Below are 20505 nucleotides of genomic sequence, written 5' to 3' on the forward strand. Positions count from 1 at the left end.
AGCTTCTAAGCAAGCAAGGTAGCATCCGATCATCAAACCAAAACCAATAGACCAAATATGAGCATGAGTATCATGAGCAAGCCAATTCCATCACCAAACTATAATGGAGCCCATTGGAACATGTCGCATCTAGATCAACCAGAAACCACTCAGCCTACCGAGACCAAAAGGGTGTTGGTAAAGCATCTAAACAGCTAGTGTTGGCATCAATGACAAAGCATCAATGCAACACATAATCAATTCCACTAAATTTCCAATAGGGAATGTCTATGTTAGTGGATACATTGTGAAGCTAGCATCAAAGGAGGAAGGAATTGGTAATGCATTGTAGCTATAATCCAGGCATAAGTATTCTACCTCTTTTATATTGATATGTTATAAATAAATTATGATGTTGCATAGGCTCAATTGAAGCTATGATAGGAATTGTGCTACTTGGAGTGCATGTATTCTTGAGTGTTGGAAATTTGTAAGCTTATGATTAGATCATATATGCGATTAATTATACTTTATTAAATCAATGATTGAGATTGAGATACTTATAGGATATACATTATTGAGTTGATAGAAACTCAATAAATCTTATGATTAGATTTACATTATGTATGTAATAGCTAAGATAGAGCTATTCTATGATATATATTTATAGTACATAGGAGTGATTGATTTGGTTAATCCTAAGTTTAGGTTAATCTGTGGATGGGAATAAACCTAGATAGTCATCCTACTATTGATTATATGAGAAAATAAGAGAATAGATAAATGGCTAGCTTACCATAATTATGCTATGCTATGAAAGTTGAATATAGGAAGGAATGAGTTGGTAATCTCGGGTTAGATTAACCAAGGTTAGGAAGAATGTAAATGTTTCCTATGGGATAAATATGGGATATTTAAAGGGTCAGTTTACCAAATAGAGAAATGAAGTGGGTGGACATACGACTCTCACTCGAAGTACTGGGTGTGAATTCTTAGGCCTAAGTAGTGTAGGTCGCAACTATCTACACTGTCGATTCACTATGATCCAGGTTTACATACTAGGCAGGGAATGTCATACATGTAGGTTGTAGCCTATGTATGGTAGCTCTAGTTATATAGGACACAACACTATGCTTAGAGGGGCATATTATATTGTGAGGTTACCAAACCAAACTCTTCGTCGAAGGGTCGGGCAACTTCAATTAGAAGAGGCATGGGGGATTTCTAAGTCTTGGTTGGGTGGAAAATTATTTGAGTGATTATCTTCCTCGTGTAGTCAACGAGCGATATTTGAGGATGTATGCCAAGAAGGAAATTTGGACCACTATGTTTTACTTATGTACTGAGCTTTATGTACTCTTTAAGCTCAATTGACGCTTTATTTGTATTTGAATATTCCTAAAGCAAATGGAAGTTTGAAAAGGATAATGTAAATGCATTTATATTTGTATGAATATGACATTGTATATGTTTCATGATGAATGAAAATTAAAAGTGATTTATTTTAATTATGTATCTTGAATTGGAAAGGAAAAGATATTTTGTATTACTTATATATTGGCAATGTATTTCTTTCACTTGTGGGTTAAAACTTGGTAAATTGAAAGGGTAGAACGACAGGGTCATTACACACACTATTTTATCCCAAAGAAGAAGGGTGGATTTTCCATCATTAATCCTCACATAAAAGGGGTTTTTATTTTAGCTAAATGGGTTGACATATCTTTGAAAGGAACTTCACCTTGGAAACTTCTAGCTTGTTAGTATATTCAAATAGTTACTATTGGTAAAAATGTGAAACGCTCTCTAGTGGAGTGACAAGATTCTTTATCTCCATGTTTTAAAACCTATGGATCAACCCCTCTTAATATTATATGAAAATCTTGGCAATTAGTTTCCCATAAGTTATCTTAGCTTGGTCAATCTTTTAGTAATGGATTGAGCTTTATAAGATCTTCAATTTAGTTGAATCATCTAATCCAAGAGAATAATAACTTGCTAGAAATGATTCTAAGGTTCAAATCCAACACCTCTTCAATAAATGCATACAAAAACATTTAGTGATCCTTGGGATCCCTTGCACTTCACTTTGAAATATTGAGACAACTCAAACTTTATTTTAATTTAAACTACAAAGACAAGAATCTATGATATAAATCCAAAAAAATGTGCCCCCAACTTAGCTATTCTTATTCCTTCTAACTCTTATACTTTCTTTCTCAAGGATTCAAAATGGCCTAATAGATGCACCATTAGAAAATTCCCTCTCAAATTTATGTACAAATAGCTTGTGACTAACTTCCCCATTTCTCATTGACTTAAATGTCTTCAAAGATGTAATATTAGATGAATCGGCCTGAATAAGCTCAACCTACAAATATGAAAGTGTATAGTTGACACTAGTCATGACTGCAGCAATGTATTGGAAATATCCTTGAAGTCACATCAATGGATGCATTAGTTCTAGGATCTATAAAAAGATCACATGTTTTTATTTTTTATTCCCTCATTTCACTTCATGTTATGATATTTTAAATACATAAAATTCATGACATGAATCTTTACAACGTTATCAATTATTTAATGTGTCACTTTGTCAACATTGATCATAATTTCTTCCAATGATGAAGAAAGTGATCTATGTTGTTGATTTAATGTTAAAAACTTAAATTTTAAAATTAATTTCAATAATTTGAAGTTTAATTTGTTTCAAATGCTCTACCATATCCTCTTGGCTTTATGTAGGATTTTTTTTAAGTGTTGGAGGGTACTTATCTATTTTAGGGTTGTCTTTGTGTATTTTACCATCTAAATTTGGCTCTACATTAGGGTTTATAGCATCTATTCTAAAGATTTTTTTTTTTAAATCATAAAAAATAATTCTTTTTTCAAATGCAAACCAAATTTGATTTTAATACATAAAGTTGAACAATTACCTCTTCTAATTTGTGGCATTGTGAAGATTTGTGTGAAATTTCTAATGCAAAATCACATTTTAGATAGGAAAACATCAAGAGGCAAATTTATGAGTTGAAGCCACAAGTTGCCGAAATGCTAAAAAATTGATCCTAGGTCAATATGTGCATCAACCTAGAACCAATCTTTCCTTTCACATAAATAATTTGAATAGGTTTGAAAGGGTTTAACTATAAATCTTAAGGAAAGATAAATGATCTAGGATCCATAACTAATCATTGATGATGGTTGTATTGAGATTAGGGATTGATTTGGATGTATACAGTAAAATAAGTTAATGATGAAATATTTGAACAAGTCTACCAAAATATAGGAAATGTAGAATAAGAATTCTAGAGAGAGCCTTAGATATAAAAATGAGGTGCTTATCAAGGTAAATTACTAAAACCCTGAGCAAATTGTGTCAAAAATGGGTATTGGGCGTTTGGGTCATGGAGTAATCTGATGCGGAAGAAAGTGATTGGAATAATCATAAGAGGTTGCTAGGCTACCACCATGTAAGTATCAACTGGAACTAGAAAGATAGGGTCATTGAACACCTTGGTCCATTGATTTTCATCCTTTTGTATTCTTAAATTTAATGTCATTGTTTTCTCTGTCTAATTGTATAACTATCTTGATTATGATCTTCAAATCTAAATCTACACATATTAAAAGAGATGAGAAAATGGTTGTGTTGTATAGGGGCTTTCTTAAGTCAAACCCCATGTTGGTGTTCCCACCTCCATAATAATTACATGATGGATGATAAGAGTGTTTTTCCTCAAGGGAGCAAAAGAAAAACAAATAATTATTATGCTATAATGATAATTTGATTGCCTCATATTTGAAGCTCTAACTTGGATTCCACACAAGGTATTGATGAAGATCCTACAAGTGTTAGTACATCATGTGATAACAAATAGGAAATGAAATTGCCTCTATTGTGCTTGATGATATGCTTGATAGTTTTCTTAAATTTCTTAAACTCCATAGACTTTGATTGCTTGATCTTTAGAGTGCCAAATTAGAGTGCTTGAAATTGATTACTAGATCACTTATACGAACTAATTGGAATTTCAAATGATATAATCACTATTATATGTGACTTACACCTTTTCATCAATAATATTTTCATAATTAAGGGCCCAACACCAACTTTCAAATAATGAAATATGGAGCCATCGTGGGAGGATTATGGAATTGAGCGCCCTAGTTTATCCTAATTAAGTTAGACAAAGGTCAAGGAACTAGGGGTTGAGATGAATGTTGTCAATCTAGACCCATCATCAACCTATTTGTACAAAAGACTACCTCCAAAAAAAGTGCTAAATATAGTGTGAAATTTTAAGGAGTATACAATTTATGATGTTATATTTATCCCCTAGTTTAGTGGGTATGAGTTTATAGCCATATGCATGGTAAAGTATAGATGATTCAAAGATAAGAAACTTATCAAAAATATTTAACATGAGGTAGACACCAATTAAACATGAAGTAGACACTAATTAAAAACACATAAGGCACCTAGAAGACATGTAAGACACAAGGCATACATGCAAAACATATTGAAGACACAAGTCATTACATAAACACACAATTTAAACAAAAATTCAGAGTCAGTTAAGTAAGGAGATATTGGTATAAAAAAATTGTTTCAATACCGAGCATCATTTTTATAATATAACAAACACATTAAGAAACTTAATCAAAACATATGAAACTCATGATTATCATAAACATCTATAAACCATGCATGCAAGAGCACCATCAAACATTATGCATAAACACAATTGCTACAAACACATGTTTTGATTAGATAAAGATGGGATAGGCCCGTTACCGATACATGACTACTAACAGACACACAAGGGGAAACTCACAAGTAGCGAGACCACCAAAAATAACAAAACCCAAAAAAGGAGAAGCCTTTTTTGAAACATGCTTTTGACTGAGGCATCAAACTGGTGGGAACAAGTTCCCAAACAAACCAAAATTACCTAATCAGAAACATAGGGGTTTAGGAGAACCTCGAACCATCTTCCAAACAAACCCTTGAGCATACAATAATGCAACCAAGGTAACAAACAACACCCTGTGGGTTTTGAAAGGCTTCCCACAACCTTGTAGCTAAACTCAACATGTGTCAACAACATAAAAGAGAAACATGTGAAGGATAAACCAAGCCAATCTAGGCACGCCAACTCCAAAGTATAAACAAGAACAAAATAGCCCATTGGGTTTTGAAAGGCCTCCCAAAACTTTTTACTAGTGAGTTTGCTTGCAAACAACACAATGTGGACCATCTCTATAGGTTTATTATAGGTATAATAGAAAGGAACCATATCCTCAACATGAATAATTTTTTGGGCCATCTCAAGAGGCCACACAAAAGGGTGAGGGACAACAGGAACATAAGCAAAGGCTTAAGGAAAGAGTGACCGCTTCATGTTGGTACATGACTCTATTACAATATTTTTGCTAGGGTTCATGCACAATATGAAGCCCCCACATTACTTTAAGAATTCGTGTTGTTCTAGATGACCATGGATTCAAAAAAGTGCATATGTATTCCATTGGCTATCATGTTGTGTTATGCTAGGTAATCCATAGACTAACAAAAAAATGATAAAAACTACCAAGTTGTGCTATGTTAGGTGAACAAGGTGAATCATATGAATACCATTGGCCATCAAGTTTTGCTATGTTGGTTGGTTTATAGAGCTAAAAAACTAGAAAGATATGTTATACCATATGATCAAAGGTAAAATCATGTGAAAGCTCCTACCCAACATTTTTTGTTATTCTAGGTGAATCTTCATAGATCACTAAGGCTTTGAGGAGTGTAAACAAAAATACCACCACCACAAAAAGGCAAATCAATGAAAATGAGGCTATATGTCCCCCTAATACGTTAGTATTTTTATGATAATATGTTAAGGAAAAGAAAGAGGTTCCTTAGTAGGGATAAACAACTTCAAACAGGGAAGAGATCCTCATAAGTAATACATCAAAGAGGTACACTAGTGGAAGTTAGGCTATATGTCCCCCTCAGATAATAGTATGCTTTGTTAATACCTTAAGGAAAAGAAAGAGGATCCTTAGTAGACATACACACCTTCAAACAAGGAAGATACCCTCATAAGGAATACAACTTCCAACAATAGGGAGGGAATCCTTAGCAATGATACAAACCTTTAAGACAAAGAAGAACTCCTCATCAAGGATACATCTTTAGACAAGAGGGCGTTAGAGTTGGTATAGAATACAATACACCATGCAAGATTGGTTGAAGATTATATCCACCCAAGATCTAATCACTACATAAAAGCACAAGAGAGATCAACAATGAGAATGAATGTTACAAATAGGACCTCTTGGTTATATAAGCCAATGCGAACATAGGAAGGAATAATATTATGGTGTGCGTATTAATATTATGTATTGAGACATAAAGTGATAACTCATCATCCACATAAGGTGTAAAAGTGTTCAATGAAAGCACATGAGAGATCAACAATGAGAATGAATCTTACAAATTTGATCTCTTGGCTATATAAGCTAATGTGAACATAGGATGGAATAATATTATGACATGCGTATTAATATTATGTATTGAGACATAAGTGATAACTCATCATCCACATAAGGTGGAAAGTGTTAATGTGATAACTATCCACTAAAAGTGGGAATTGCACATAAAGTGGGAAGAAACCTATATGGTCCTTAAGTAAAATTAAGTACCGTGTGTGATAAAGGCCAAGGTTTCAAACTTACTAGAAACAATACCCCTTTCAAATCAACACCCCCCTTAAGTGCAACTTAGGGATATTGTAGACATATGTAAACAATGCAAGATGAAATGAGGGGTCCTAGCTACTAGGCCATGTTAGGTACCCATGTACAAATATATTTTACTCTCTCACAAATGGATAAAATGAGAAAATCCAATGGGAAAACTCCTCCCAAAAAGAGAGATGAAAAATACCAAAATACTCTCAAAGAAGAATGAGAAAGACAAAATCCCATGTAATGAAAAATTCCCTCAATAAGAGAGAAGAAGAGAGACCATGTAAGCCCCCTTAATGTACAATTCGTGCCAATGGTAGATGATTGGAAGTCAATGTAGAAGATGGTCCATGGCCATTGAACAAATTTCCTCCCCTTAGGAAGAAATAAAACCAAAGGTTTATGAATTACTTCTTCCCATTATCAAAAGGAATATGTAGGAAGAAATATTCAAATGTATGGAGTCTCTAAAGGCTGCCCAATTTACGCCATGATGATGTCAAAAGTTGCCTACTACAAATAAGGCATTCTAGGCCACGCTATTGAAAAATATAATCCAAGATATAGTGAAGTTGAATGTATAACAAGATCCAAGGACTCAAATATCTCGTATAAAGACAAAGATGCTTCCTCCAGATGTTGTTTAGAAGCATTCACACTCACATCAAATTATGAAGAATAATCATGTAGAGAATCAAAAAGAGGGTCAAAATGTTCCCTCACAACAACTAGAGAAGGATCATCTCACTCAAAGAGAAGATTAAGTCATCAATGGTGTCTCCCAAATCTAAAAGATATGACTCCACAAACAAACCTATGATGGTTGTCAACTAGTCATCCCAAGGAACTGTATCTAGAGGACAATGTATATGCTAGTACACTAAATCACAAGAAGCAAAAATTATAGCGACATAAGTATCATCAATTGAAATACTAGATAGATGAGATGGAATGAAAGGCTTAAGAACTAGATTATGTATGATAATATCCAAGTTCAATAACCAAAGTTCACATCAAGATAAAAATCCACATTAGAAGTGTGAACCTCACATGAAGAATCAAAGTCATCAATAGGAAAAAAGTTTGAAAATGAATGCAACTAAGATGCATGATCCACCACCCTACTTGCAATGTTTTTATCTACTCTTCAAGCCTTTGATGATAACTGAATCCAGAGTGAATTCCACAGTCTTCCCTATTCCACTATGAGTTATTTGATAGATGGACATGAGATTGTTTTCCAAGTGAGGTACATACAAAACATCATTGAAGGTGTCATCCCTAATATAAATAGATACCCTCCTAGTTAAATTGGTATATGTATGATTACCAATCAAAATTGGTGGTATATTACAAGGCTTAAATGAACAGAACATACATTGTGAAGATGTCATATAATGAGAAGCTCCTGAATCTAGAATCCATCTCCCTAATTCATTACTTGTAGTAGCATGAAGATATTTTACTTTGTTCTTACTTGTATCAAAATTGTGGATTTTTTTCTTATAATATTCTATTTGTTTTCAAGGAGAAGCAGAAGTTGAAGTAGATATTATATAAGGAAAACTAGTTCTATGATTCTTAAGGTGTCTCAATTCATCAATGTCTGTACTTTCTAATTACTATGATTATAATTTCCACTTATAAAATAAAGGTTAAGTGGACTTTTAATTTTGTTGGGGTTTTAAAGTAGACTAAACAATCAAAAATATTAAGTATAATCCATAAAATAGAACAAATCACAATTACACAAATATTCAATGCGGTTCACCCAATGCAAGCTACATCCACCAATGATATAGTCATCCACTTCTTTTCTATCATCCAACAAAGAGAAAATTACAATATGATATATTTCACATTACACTGCAACATATTTATAAGCATTTTTAGTGGTTTATAAAGGTCAGTCTACATGCCAAAATAATAGTTGAATCTTAATGGGAAATTTTTGCTTTGGGACCGCTCTCCCAAAACCCTTGATAGGGGTTGTTGCCCCCAATAGCCCCTACTAGAGGCGTTGACCCCAAATGCCTATCATGGGCTTTGCCCCTAGGCCCCCAGTGGGAGGAGTAGCCCCCGAGCCCCGCAGGAGGGGCTCTACCCCCTTGTACTCTCCTGTGAATTTATTTGTGAGGAAAACACAGTTGATAGAGTCACCAAAATTTAAGTCTAGTAGCATGATCAATCACCACATACCAGCAAATATCAAAGCTTAAAGTTTCCACAATCATGTTATATCAAACTAGGATCAACAAGAAAAAGATCAAACTATGATCTATGCAATATAATTGCCCAAATATGCCAAAAATGCTATGTGTAAAAGTACATTTTTTGCTTACAATGGCTACAAACTAATAATACCAATATGAACAACATGAAAAATTATGAGCTTTAAAAAAAAAATTGCACCTAAAAAGGAATTTGTATGAGCCATAATCAAGCTCCAAAAGTTCCAAAAATGAGGATTACTCAACAACACCTATAAAAAATTGAATATACCCATGCATTATAATTAGAAATCGTCTTGACCATTACATAGAGCACACAAAATTAGCCTAAATAAAAAAAATTGCTTGAAAATTAGATAATCTAAGCCAAAGTTATAAACATTTCAAAATCGTCTTCAAATTGAAAGCTATCAATGGAGAGGGTGAAAGAAAAATTTCAAAGGCTCTATTGACATCATGCTAACATTAGTAGATAATGTTCTCTTAGAATCTCTAATAAACCTGAACTATTCTTTGAATTTTTTTATTTATTTTCAAAACTTTTAATTTTTTAATTTTCTATTTTGAAAAATGATAAGAAAATATTGTGTCGAGGGACACATGGGGCCACACCCCATGCCTAATAGTACAGTTACTTGAAAGATGTACCTAGCTATCTAAAAAGGCTACAACTTTTATGAAAAAGGCGTGTGCCTTATGTATGGGGCCTGACACGACCTTTGCATAGGGTCCTTGTTAGGTGACCTTTGTAATATATATTTTTTATTTTATTTTTTAAATGTACAATAAAAAAACTAATATATATATATATTTGAACTCTTTTTTAAAAATAATTTGCAGATTTTTTTTTTGTTGAAAATTTTTACCAAACTGACAAATCAAGTCGTATGGCTCGACTTGCTAATTTTTTCCCCCAAATCAACTTTCTCCAAAATTGATGAATTAATAGTCAAGTTTCATCTCTCATGCCTTTTGAGCATTATGGTGAGGTCCTTCTTGGCTAAAATTTCTCTACAATGTCAAGAACATCCTGGATCTAAGAATCACCTCCCAATTTCAAACCTTACTAAATTATTTTTCCCCAAAATCAAATTTCTCCAAAATTGATGAATTAATAGTCAATGTTCATCTCTCAGGCCTTTTGAGTGTGATGGTGAGGTCCTTTTTGGCTAAAATTTCTCTATAATGTCAAGAACCTCTCATGTCCAATATGGATAAAACAAAAGGCAAAAATGACTTGAATCTCAAACCTATTGAATCCAATGGTGAACTTAAATTTACACCAATAAGATCCAAATTTGACATATAATATAAAACTATAAAAATAAAACCCTCTAAATGTACCAAGATTTGCAATCTAAACCTGTCAAATAAGACTAGCAAGAATAAATCCGATAAGCTTTAATACAATAATATACTTTGTATAGAATAATATACACCATGAAAGATTGGTTGAAGATTATAGCCACCCAAGATTTGGGCACTCAATGAGAGCACAAGAGGGATCAACAATGAGAATTAACAGTACAAAGGGGACTCCTTAGTTATATAAGCCAAGATGAACATAGTATGACATAAGATTATGACACGTGTCTTAAAATTATGACTTCATATATGAAGTGATAACTTATCATCCACTCAAGGTGGAAAAGTGGTAATGTGATAATTATCCATTAAAAGTGGGAATTCCATATAAAGTGGGAAGAATCCTATGCGGTCCCTAAGTAAAATTAGGTAACATGTGTGATAAAGGCCTAGGTGTGAAACTTACTAGGTACAATACCAAATTCACACCAATAAAGGGAGGGGATCCTCGACAAGGATACACACCTTTGAAGAAGAGATCCTCACTAGGGATACATCTTCCAACAAGGGGGATGGGATCCTTAGTAGGGATAGACACCATTAAACAAGGAAGTGATCCTCATCAAGGAGACATCTTCCAACAAGGAAGGGGATCCTTATTAGGAATACACACCTCTAGAACAAGGAAGAGATCTTTATTAGGGATATATTCCAACAACAAGCAGGGTATTTTTAATAGGGGCACACGCCTCCAAAATAATGAAGAGATTTTCATGAGGGATTCATCTTCTAATAAGGGGGAATGGATCCTCACCCAGGATACACACCTCTACAAAAATTAGAGATCCTTAAGCAATGATACGTCTTCCAATAAGGGGGAGGGGATACCTAGCACAGAGACACTCTTACAAAGTAAGGAAGATACCTTTAAATGAGGATACATATTCTAATAAGGGGGAGTGGATCCTCAATAGGGATATGAACCTACAAAAAAAGGAAGAGATTCTTGTCAATGATACATCTTCCAATAAGGGGAAGGGGATCCTTTCTAGGTAAACATGCCTCAAAAATGAGGAAGAGATCCTTAAATAAGGATAAGCCATATAATAAGGGGGAGGGGATCCTTAGAAGGGATACACACATCCAAAAAGGGAGAGTAGATCCTTAACCAAAGATACATAAAACAAAAAGAGTATATCATTAGACAAGGATGTATATCCATCAAACATCCAAATGAGATCCTTAAACAAGTCTATAGACCCCTTAAAAAGGAGAGGAAACCCTTAAACAAAGATACATAACCCACAAACAAGGAAAGGAGATCCTTAAAAATGTATACACACCCCTCAGGTAAGGAGATAAAATTATTACACAAGAATGCATAACCATCAAACAAAGAGATGATATCATTGAACATGGATACATACCCCTCCAACAAAAGTTATCCTTCCCCTTGGTGTAAAGGAAATAATAAGCATACCATAGACTATAATGTTTCTACTGAAGATAAAGTATGATTTCGCATAAGGTTTTACCACTATGAATGACAATGAGCCCCCATAGAGAGTTACTAATTTGACACGGTGAGGAGAAATGTAATAGACAAGGCTTTAATCAATAATGATAGAAACAAGACAATGAAGAAACTCAATGACGCTTATCATGTGAATGGTACCATCACAAATAATCTTACAAAATTATTTCTTAAATGCCTCACAGTCACTAGTGGGATGGCTAATCACGTGATGATTCAAACAAAAAAAGTGATATATGTGATCATATTTTTGAACCTTGCAATATTTTAGAGGAGGAATAGTAATAAACTAGGTTTTGAAGAGCCCTAGAAAGGTTTGGTCTTCCCAAGATGGAGTATAAGGATTAGGAAGAAGTCTTATCTCGTGTGAAAAATGATTTTGTTCTTTCTATGAAGTAATGGGGAAGGAGGTGGAGTTGGAGAGGAAGGTGGGAACCCAACACATTCTTTATAACATTATGGTGTGAGATCCACATGAACCCTAATTCCTTGCTCCATAAGCCCAAAATTTTGTCTATTATAACCATTGTTGAAAAATATGTTAAACCAAACCCTATAATGTGTTTCTAACTCTAATGGAGGAGGATTCACAAGACAAATTACAAGAATATGTTTCGTCTAATCATAATGAATCTAATCACAAAAAGGATGAATGATTGGGGAAGGATTAATCCTTTGATGAGAACACAAATCCTTATTAGTCTCACTCATTCTTTAAATATGATTTAAATAATTAGGAGGTGAAGCATTAAGGAACATGATGGTATAATCTTATGCCAATAGATCTAGTTTAGGAGAGGTACATAATTATTTATGCATCAATGCTTCATGCTCCATAATGAGGAGCCTTGATATGAATTGTTGGCAGAGTATCATGAATAAGCATGACATAATCCTCATGAACCAAAATTTCCTCACAAGAAAGACCAATTTTGGGAGAGGAAGAATAATCAAAACTATAACAAGAAACATCTGCAAATGATGTACGCTAAGGAAAACGTGAATAAAACATCTTCAAAAATGCCATTATGTACTGAATAACTCATTTGAATATTTATTGAATATAATAAATACTAATAAATATCAAAAAATTTCCTTTTAAACTATACACAACACTTTTTAGAATGCTAAGTAAGAATTTCAATGAAAGAATGCATTTAACTATCTAGATAATCAAATGTATATAAATTAGATCTATGTTAATAAATCAAAAAATATGCAAGTGCAAGAGACGTCAATTTCACCAAAATGAAATGGTGAAAAAGTTAAACTAGGTCAATATGTGCATCAAACTATAATCAATATTTATTTTTCGCACAAATCATTTATAATAGGTGTGAATGAATTTGACTATAGTACTCAAGGGAGAGCCAAACAATCATGGATCCACACTTTATCGATTAGGAGGGTTGTGTTTTTATTAGGGATTGGCCTAAATGCATATAATGAATTAGGTTAATGATGAAAAATTTGAAGAAGTTTATCAAAGTATGGGAAATATAGAATTGATACTCTAGATAGAGTCTTAGATCTAAGAATGAAGTGTTTAGCCAAGTATGTGAGTGAAACTTGAAGTAGAATATGCCAAATAGGGGCATTGAGCACTGAGGTCTTAGAGTAATCTAATGTAGAAGAAAGTGATTCAAACAATCTCAAGAAATTTGTGGGCTTCTATCATGCAAATATTAGTTGAAACTGGATAGATAGAGACACTAGCCACCATAATATTATTCTTTTCATCCATTTGAAGTATAAAACTATCAATCAATATCTGCCCTATCTGACAATAATATATCAATGTCTCGATTGTAATATTCATATCTAAACCTTCACACATAAAAAATAAAAAAAATAAAAAAAAAAGGAGAAAATGGTTGTGTTGCATAGGGTATCTCCTAATTCAAACCTTGTGTTGGTGTTTCCATCTCCATAATATAACGATGAGTGATAAAGAGTTATTGCCCTCAAGGAGTAGAGATAAATGAATAATGATAATGCTAAAATTATAATGATTACATCATATTTGAAGCCTCATCTTGGATTCCACATAAGTTGTTTGTGAAGATCCTACAAATGTTAGTACATCACGTGATAAAAAATAGGAAACAAAATTAATTCAATTGTGCTTGATGATATACATGATAGTGTATTCAGATTTCTTAGGTCTATAGACTTTGATTGTGTGATTTTTAGAGTGCCTAAATAAAGTACTTGAAATTAATTATTATATCACTTAGACTGACTAACTAGGAATTTAAATGATAGAGGAAGTCATGTTTATATGTGATTTATACTATTTCATCAATAATTATTCAAAAAGAGGGAACAAAGAAATATCACTAATATTACGACCTCAACATTGACATTCAAATATTAAAGTTTGGAGGAAAGTTGGGAGGATAGGCTCATTGGGCACCCTAGTCAACATAATTAGGCTACATAAAGGTCAAAGGCACTAAGGGGTGAGACCAATGTTGCCGATCTAAACCTAGCTTGAGCATGTTTGCACCAGATCAAACAAGTTACCTCCAAAATGGGTGCTAAGTGTAGCATGAAATTGTAAGCGTATATAATTTACACCATTACAATTCCAAATGAGGACCTAGTTTTTAATGCATTTTTATGTTTCAAACCATTATGTTGAGCATAAAATACACTTATTTTGTGCTCAACATATTGTGAGTGTATTAAAAAAAATGAAAATGATATATAAAAAGCTACATAACATGATTGTGTTATGGCTTGGTATTCCTAAGCCATAACATGAGCATGTTTGAAGTTTTCAAAATAATTTGTTCATGTTTTCTTAATTTTTCTACAATGGCTACTTTTTGGTACACCATTTTAGTTCAAAAACCCTACACTAGAATTTCTCCTGCATTGTGCCAATTAAATCACCTCATTAATGGAGTATCTCTATTAGGTAGCTATGTTACTCTTAACTCCCACTTCATTGATGATAACATGATTTTAATTCAAAATATTACTAGTTATGACAATAACCTACATGATACCCTTAAATTTTTCTATGTTGCTTTGAACTCTCAATTAGATATGCACAAAATTAAATTTTGGATGGCACATCTCAAGCCTTATCCACCTTTGATCACAAAAGAATAGCGAGAGATCAAACATGGAATGATAATTATATACCTTGGCATTTCTTTTGGAATTAAAGTTACATCAAAATATTTATGGAGTTGGTTTTTAAACAAGTTCAAACTCAAATTATCATCTTGGAAAAATAATTTCCTATATATGGATGAGCATATCAAGGTGGCCTATAAAATACTCTTCAACGGTCAAGTCTAAATCTCTTCTTGTGGGTTGCCCTCTAAAACTTCTACAATTAGCTAACACAACTTATACAAAATTTTATTTGGCCCAAATGGGAGTTACTTGTTGGTCACACTATATTCTTCAAAAGTAGAAGGGTGGATTCAACATCATTGGTCCTCACACAAGGGGTCTATCTTTTAGCCAAATGTATTGGCATAGGTTTAGAAGGAACTCTGCCTTGTAAACTCTTGATTTGATATCATATTCAAATGGCTACTACTAGTGAAAACATGGAACACTCTACAATGGAGCGACAAGCTTCTCTTAAGCCCTATATTTAAAGATATATGGAATAGACCCTCTCAACTATATATGTAAAGATTGAAACTAATTTCTCAAAAAAATTCTTAGTTTGACGAATATTTTAGCCATGGATTGAGCTTTGCAACTTCATCAATTTAGTGGAATTATCTAATCCAATAAAATAACATACTACTAGCTATTATTCCAAGATTTAAATCCGAAAGCCTCTTCAATAAGAGAATCTAAACATTTAGCAATCTTTGGGATCGCTCATAATTCACTTGGTAATCCTAGGGATGAATCAAACTATGTTTCAATTTAAACTACACAAACAAGGCTGATATAATGGAAATCCAAAAAATTGTGCAACTCAACTTAGCTATTCTTATTTACTCTAATTGTCAATCTTTCTTTTTGAAATATTGGATGCATTCTAATGTTTGTAGCCTTAGAACATTTAATCACAAAGTTATGTATGAATATCTTTTTTCTAGCTTTCTCATTTCTCATTGACTAAACTCTCACTCTCACTCTCTCTCTCTCTCTCTCTCTCTCTCTCTCTCTCTCTCTCTCTCTCTCTCTCTCTCTCTCTCTCTCTCTCTCTCTGTAATCCTAGATGAACTAGCTAGAATACTTGTGGGAAGGTTGTGCTCAAGAATGAAGATTTTCATTAATGTCCCAACACAAATGACCCAACAATTGAACACAAAAAATTAATTATTATTATAAAAAACAACACATTATGTAATGATTATAACATATATTCCTATGATTAATAAGTTAATCACTTGTTGCATGGTTAACCCTGGCATAAATATTAGCTAATACACTAATCCCTCTTAATTATGATGAAGGGGTATGTCCCTACATAGTTGAGCCTATAAAAAAGGATGAGAACATTCTCCCATATCATCATCATCATAAAATATTGAATTAATATCTTATAATATAATTATTGGAAGTCACCTCCACAATAGGGTATACTTTATTTTCTATTTATACAAATATTTCCAAAAAATGTCATAACAAGTGGCATCAAAGCTATGATTTGGGCCATCATTTTTGTTTCCTAATAACTTCTAAACCAGTGCGTATTTGGATGTTTTTTTATTAGGTTTTGAGGAATGTGTTAGGTAATCTCTCAAAAAAATTTAGACACCGAAGATAATTTTTTATGAGAGTTATTGCTATTTTATTATTTTTTATAAAATTATTTTATAGGATGGTATTTTTAGATTTTTTTTAAAACAATTATATTTTTGGAAAGCTTATTAAAAAAATAGATAGGGTTAGTTTTTTGTAATATATTATTTGACATAAAATAAGTCCTTCAATTCAGTGGTCAAACTTTAGTCAACATCTCCATTCAATTTTCTCTATAGACTGCAATGTTTGGAATTTTTTGAATTTTTTTACATGTTTAGAAAGATTATAAAAAAATAGGCATGGCTAGTTCTTTAAAATTCATTTTTATACTTAAAATATCTTCCTTAATTCAATGGTCAAAGTTTGGTCCAAATTTAAACATCAAATTCTCTCATAGAAATCTTGATGCAAGAGCACCGGTGTAGTTCTTACCGGTTGAGCAGTTTTCAGTGGCATTGCTTGAGATCGTGGCATTTCTTCATGTTTGAGAGTTTAGCGTTGTGTATTTGGATTTAACTCCTTGAGTTCGTTATCTTTACCATGTTCAAGTTTCATAGCATTTGGCTTTTTTTCTAGTAAGTTGTGGATTCCGGTGTTGTCCCGGTTGATGTGTTCTTACCGATTAGTCTAGCAATGTGTTGAGCAAAGATGATTTTGGGTTGCGGTTGATCTCCGTGACTTGCGGATCGTTAGAGGTGTCGCTTTGGGCCTTGGCCGGTATTCCTAGAGGTCTGCACATCATTTTATGATTTGGAGATTGTTCTTAGTGATTTGAGCCGACATGTTACCATTGCACGTTTCATAAACTAGTTAGTCTTTGGGCCGACTTGATTGAGTTGTTTGCAGATGGTATAAATGGAAGCTTGTGAATCATTTGAAAAAAAAAAGAAGTAAGAAGATTGAAGATAAAGCTTTGAGATTTGGCGAAGATGTAGAACTGGCAAGATCCTGATTCGGCCCCAGATTATGGTAGAACCGATAGACTGTTCCCAGAAGCCTATTTGATATGAAGATGATCTTCAAATCTTGTAATTGCATTGTAAGTATTATTTGTATCCTGGAATGCGATCCAACATGTGGCATGTATAATTCTTCAGATTGTAATAAGATTCATTCACATTGTTTACCAGTTGTTCTTTATGTTGTTTTTGGCATCTTGTTACCAGTTACTGGTATTCTTTGCATGGTTTATGTGTTTAGTTGCAAGGTTGGGTTGTCCTTTATTGGATCTCCCTGCCTTGACTGTGTCAAATGGTATCAGAGCTAGTTCGTGAACCTGTTGTTGGACAGAGTGTTGTTTGTACACCGGTTGGTTGGAGAAAAGACTGAGGCAACTTGTGGAATTATTCAAATCGTCGAACGTGAGGTAGAGCAAGGTTTGCAGGTAGACTGTCGATCCTAGAGCTTGAGCTTGAGGTAGTTAGTGGGTGGAGACTTGAACAGATCGTCGATTGAGGCATGCTGCAGTTTGGACTGGTAGATCGTCGTGGAGAGGCAATCGACATCTGTGGTTAGATCACCAAATCCCTTGAGACAGTTGCAAGTACCTACTGACCGATCATCAAACCAGATCAAGTGACGAGACTCACTTTTCAATTAACCCCGAGAGTTTGATGCAGGAGCACCAGTGTAGTTCTTACCGGTTGAGCAGTTTTCAGTGGCATTGCTTGAGATTGTGGCATTTCTTCATGTTTGAGAGTTTAGCGTTGTGGATTTGGATTTAACTCCTTGAGTTCATTGTCTTTATCGTGTTCAAGTTTCATAGCATTTGGCTTTGTTTCCAGTAAGATGTGGATTCTAGTACTGTCCTAATTGATGTGTTCTTATCGGTTAGTCTGGCAGTGTGTTGAGAGAAGACAATTTCGAGTTGCGGTTGATCTCTATGACTTGTGGATCGTTAAAGTTGTTGCTTTGGGCCTTGGCCGATATTCCTAGAGTCTGCACATCGTTTTATGATTTGGAGATTGTTCTTAATGATTTGAGCCAACATGTTACCATTACATGTTTCATAAACCGACGAGTCTTTGGGCCGACTTGATTGAGTTGTTTGCAAATGGTATAAATGAAAGCTTGTGAATCATTTGAAAAAAAAGAAGTAAAAAGATTGAAGACAGAGCTTTGAGATTGGGTGAAGATGTAGAACCGACGAGATCCTGATCTGGTAGGACTGAGGCCGGAAGGTTGAGGTTCGGATTATGGTAGAACCGACAGACTGTTCTCGGAAGCCGATTTGATATGAAGATGATCTTCGGATCTTGTAATTGCATTGTAAGCATTTGTTTGTATTTTGGACTGCGATCCAGCATGTGGCATGTATAATTCTTCAGATTGTAATAAGATTCATTCACATTGTTTACCAACTATGTGTTCTGTGTTGTTACTGGTTGTTCTTTCTGCTGTTTTTGGCATCTTGTTACTAGTTACCAGAATGCTTTGCATGGTTTATGTGTTTAGCTGCAAGGTTGGGCTATCCTTCATTGGATCTCCCTGCCTTGTCTGCGTCAAATCTTTTTGTACCTTAATATTTAAAATTAAAATATAATTGAAGCCATGCCATATAATTTAGGATTTGAGGACCTTATTATACAAACAAAATCAAGGACCATTTTATTTTTCAACTACCTAAAATTTAGGAAATAATTCCGAAAGGATATGAAACAATGATACATTTCATTAAAGATAAAATGCTTAACCAATTTGTAAATTTTTTTAATGAGGGTTTAAAGAAGTTTACACAAGAATTATTATTAGAATTAAAGTCCCAAAGAAGCCACCAAGATGGTTACAACCATAATGAACCAAATCTAGAGATAGTAGAATCTTTTTGAGGTCAAGAACCATACCCACCAAAAAAAAACATTCATAAATACGGTGTTAGAAATGTAATTTTATGGATAAGACTCCTAGAAAGACAATTCAAATTTTATAATATATCAAATAATTCCTTGGTTTACATAGCCTTACTTATTTTGAATTAGGACCTTACCAATGGTATTAATGGAAGACGAATGATAGACAAGGACAAATGTTTAGTTGGATAAAATTCTGTAAAGAATTGACAACCTTTTTATGAAAAATGATGTATTGGAAGCTATTTTTCCCAAATAAAAATTTAAAACAATTAATAGATTTAGCTGAATATAATGTTAAGCATTTGAGATTGACACTTCAATCTCTCCAAGTGACACCTTACCAAATGCTACAAATGTACTTTAATGGACTTAATGACCCAATTAAACATGATATTCATTTTTTGGAAACTTGTACAATTAGGAAAGCTATGCAACGGGCATTACATATTTGAGGAACAAAACACTAACAAAGGTGAAACAATGAAAGTAATTGAAAAAATATGTGACTAATCCTACTAGTTAAAACAAAATAGGTAGAGAAAATACAAAATAGAATAAGTTGAAATTGTGATAGCAAAGAGTCATAACTATTCTAGTAGTGAGAAAATGAGGTTGAAGAAGAGAGAAAAGTACATTAAAAAACAATATATAAAACTTAAGAATGAGGATTCTAGGAAAAAAGAACACACTACTATCTCCCTACAAGCATCAAATGGAATAAATACACCATATGCACTAAAATTAATTAGTAATATTAAAAATTAAAATGTGATTTTTTTTTTTTGTGGCACTACACAAAAATTTATTGATAGAAGGATAGTTCATGAGCTCATTTTTTTATTCATCCATTCTCGAATTTTCAAGTCATGATAGATGATGGAAAACAACTCCCTTGTGGTGATAAATGTCATCATATTAAACTCTTAGTTGGAAGTTATCAATTAGATTAAAAAATGTTTGTTATAATGCCAAGTAAGGGTGTGGATCTAGTTTTGGGTGGGAAATGGCTTAAACAATAAAGAACAATACATTTCGATTTTCAAGACTTATCCATGAATTTTAGTACACATGGGAAAATTATGAACTTTTGGTATAAAATCACCACTAAGTGTAATAATTAGATCCCAAAGGA

The sequence above is a fragment of the Cryptomeria japonica genome, chromosome 7 (genome assembly GCF_030272615.1).
Source record: "Cryptomeria japonica chromosome 7, Sugi_1.0, whole genome shotgun sequence".
Lineage (NCBI taxonomy): Eukaryota > Viridiplantae > Streptophyta > Pinopsida > Cupressales > Cupressaceae > Cryptomeria > Cryptomeria japonica.